We start from the raw sequence: 3917 nt of genomic DNA, 5'->3' as shown, positions 1-3917 counted from the left end.
TCTTTCCCCACATTTAGGCTATCTTGGCCATGTGCCCTCTCCCCTACTTTGCTGTGAGGTAGGATTCCTTATTCCTATAGAGTGGTTGCTCCTGGGCTTTCTGTGAAAGTCTAGGGGCTGCGTGTGTGCAGGTACTTCGTGTCAGTTACATTACCTGGAGTGAGGACTACTTGTAATTAAAAAATATTAAAAATATTTATAAGAGATGAGCTACTACTTTATCTGAAGAGCCTGGCCCTGGCCTGGGTTGATCTTATTTTTTAAAAGTACAAGTCTAATGACACTGTTTATACATAGAGGATTACGGTGATTTTAAACTGTACTCATTGAAGTCTGGGGATGGATTCCCCAGGGGTATTTCCCATCATGCCCAGACAGCAGGAGTTCTCAAAAGTGCATTTATATTTGAATTGTAGTTTGCAGCAGTGCCAGGAGCAGAAATTGATCTTCTGTTCCTTCTCTGCCTGTCCCAGGTATCAGCTTGCACAACTGGAGTTTGTGTAGGCTGTTCTGCAGTTGCAGGGTGGCATTACACTGAGGGCCTGCAGAGGTGCTGAGAGGAAATGGGGATAGGAACATGAGTGGTGTTGTAATTCAAAATTAACTAAATCTATCCATTTTCCAGATGAGCCAAGGGTTCTGAGGATGCTGTTGCGGTAGCTCATGGGTTTTTAGGGTAAACTGCCTAAAACCCAGGACTGTTTTTGTCCTAGGCTGTGGAATCTTTTCCCATTTTAGCTGTTTTGGTTGGCCATCTTGTCTAATAAACCAATGGAATAAAGAAACTTTATTTTCTCCAAGGTTAAAGAGCGCATCTTGGGCCTAACTAACACAAGCTAGAAGCTTTATGTGTAGCAGGATAACTTGCTGTTAGCTCACGTTGCACTAGCATCTGCCGTCATCCTGCTTGCTAGAGGAGAGGCTCAGTCTTTAACCAAGTCTCATGATGCCTTCTCCATTCAAACTCCCTTGAACTTCACGTGGGACCGGGTGAGGAGAACAGATCCGATGCCCTTCAGGTCCAGCTGTGAAGTGTATGCATTCCAGGGAGATGGTCTTACCTAATACTCGGTTAAAATGCAGGACTCCACGGTGCTTCTCCAAGCCTTTTGGCAGGCACCAAACTCTCAGCTTGTAACTTAGGTCTCTGTCCTCTGCTGGGATGAATGCCTTTACCCTGGCCTGTCACCAGTGGAGCAGAGTGTGCCTGCACCTCACTGTTTGGGTGTCAAATGGGCAGTTGGTTGAAGCTAAGTCGACAGACAAGGCTGGGACGTGCTCTGTTTTCCTGTCTCTGCTGGAGATCACAGCCACCACTGCGGAGTAGCTCTAGTGCTTTGTGCTGTTCCTGTCAGACTGCCTAGAGCTAATCTGCATGTGTCCTTGTGGTCTCTCCTGTCATTGTGCTCAGTATCTCCAAGCAGTGAGCCTCAGGCTTGATTTCTAGTTGGTAGTGGAGACTTGGACACGGAAATCCTGCAAGGAATGTGGTTTACTCCCAGCCAGTGGGAATCCTGGCAAGAGAGGAGATCTCCCACATGTGCACCTGTCCCAGGAGTATAATTTACTCACACTGAGCACTGACACGGGTGCTGCGCAACAGATTTTGTGGCGTTTCGTAATTCTACTTCCCTTGTGAGTTTGTGGCTTAAACTGAGTAAGTTCACAGCCAGGCTTGTCTCTGAAAAGGGGCAAATTATATACCATGGGGTAGAGAAGGAGCTCCCAAATGGTGTTGCCCATTGTTTTTTAAATGTGTTGTAATGGTGCCTGTGTTTCTCTGTGATGGGAACATACCGCTTTGGTTACTTTAGGGGTTTTGAAAAGTGGAAATACACAGAGAAGAACAGGTATTGATGAAGTATGGTAGGATGCGTACTTCTACGATTACTTCAGCCACTTCAGAAGATCACTGTGTCACAGGGAGCGTGTTCTGCTTATATTTTTTGTTTGGGCTTGGTTTGAGGAGCTGCTTCATGGTTGGTTTGTTTTTTGCTTTTTTGTTTTTGTTGTTTGGTATTTTTTTAAGGAAACTAGACATTTGAGTGTCTGTCCTCCAGTTCTACTGAAACAACAGTTACTAGTTAGGCACCTAGTGTCACCAGTGCCAAAGTAAAACTCGCGGTCTGGAAATCCTAGCCCTGATGATCTACTAATTGAACTATGTTCCAGGTCTGGGCAAAGTGGCAAAAAGGGTAATTTGTATGGATTGAGCTCCAGCCTCCAAACACAAAGGCCAATCTTTCTGCAGAGCCAGGCGAGTTCTAGGCTATTGAAGGGGTACCCCTGGAAGGTGTCCCTCTGACTCTGATTTCCCCAAGTACCTCAGTTGTGGTCCTAAAACCTGGTAGTATAAGTGCTCCTTTCCTCCTTTTTTCCTGCATAGGAAACTTTGAACAATTCTCTGAAGAATCTGGACAATGATGTAAAATTCCTCAAGTCTCACGTGCTTCTGAGGCTCCTCCTTTCAGGGTGCTTTCTTGCAAAGATAACCTCTCATGGGGAGGGAGGGAAAATCCCCCCCCAAAAAGCTGGAAACAAACTAGATGGTGCTGCAAGCACATGAACGAATTAGGACACAGGGAGATTAATTCTAGCCTGTTTTAGTGGGTTTAAATGCTTGTAGAAGTACAGACATTAAGCTTCAGAATATTTTATCATTTGTCATCTTTGGTCACTTTTGGTTCAGAAATTGAGGCAGAGAAAGGTGATGATATGCCAACTGTCCAAAGTTAAGTGATAGGAGAAATAGGAGGAAAAAAACAGTTTTTCTTACTTGATTTGATTTTATTGCCTGATTGAGTTAGATACCAGAATTGAAATCCAGGATCATGGTGAGAAGTGCAGGGGCTTCCCACTGAGGCACAGGAACGGCTGTAGAGCGGCGAATCTCTGGGCTCTGCGTGGAGGTGAGTTGGGTGCATGCCATTATTCAAGTGGCAGATACACGCCTGCGATGGATGGAGTTCTGTCTGGTGACTGCATTCAGTAGCTTCCTGCACAGCTCGCTGTGCTCTGCTGAGACCCAGTGGTGTGCCCTTTTTCAGACTGTCTTAGGTTTTTCAGTGTTTCTTAATGATTTCCCTCCCTTGCCTCCAGAACCGTCTGTTTGGAGTTGCTTCCTCCACCCCAAATCACCCTAATCTTCAGTGTAGCAATACTGTGCTTGCAGAGGTTACCTCTGCGGAGTAACTTCAGTTTGCTCTATTTTAAACTGGGTAGGCCTTTGAGGCTGGCTCAGACTGTGGAACTGGGCAGTTGCCCTCAGACCTGTTTGACTGATGGGTTTACACAGTTAATGGCCTGTTCCGGGGTGGGGAACAGACTGCCTCATCTCATGTGAGGTGCTTGAAGGAGAGAAAAGAATTCTAATCAGGACAGACCTTCAGACTTTTCTTCCTGCTGTTGACTTTTCAGTCACGTGGGATCTTTTGTGCTGCTGCTGGGTGTAGGAAGTAGTTAATTTTACCACTCGGCTCTTTTCAGTAGACAACCATGTTAACTTGGGTATTACATTTTCAGTATTCATAATCACAGGTAATCACTAGTGACTTAATTATGGGTTTGGTAATACGCAGCTTTTGAGTACTGGGTAGCAATCCCTCAGTAACAATTGTCTGTTATGTGATGGAGACTCCTGAGGAGGCAGTGTTGGCTTGAGCTTAGCAATGAGGGCGGTGCTCACCCCCTTTAACAAACACCTTATTCCTGGTAATTCCTCCAGCTTTCTCCCCGCGTACAGTCAAGTCAGCCAGCGAGAATTGCTAGTGCTGTCCTCAGGTGCTTTCTGGGATTGTGGTAAAGACGTGAGCCCATTTGTTTGGTTCCCTCATCTGTGCTGCTGGTGTTAGTCCAAGATGAGTAAATTACCAAAGAATAGTTAATAGGTGTTTGTTCCTAGTCTCAGTTGTTCATTT

Source organism: Buceros rhinoceros, unplaced genomic scaffold, assembly GCF_000710305.1.
Source record: "Buceros rhinoceros silvestris isolate BGI_N320 unplaced genomic scaffold, ASM71030v1 scaffold15433, whole genome shotgun sequence".
Taxonomy (NCBI): Eukaryota; Metazoa; Chordata; class Aves; order Bucerotiformes; family Bucerotidae; genus Buceros; species Buceros rhinoceros.
This window is presented reverse-complemented; position numbering follows the sequence as displayed.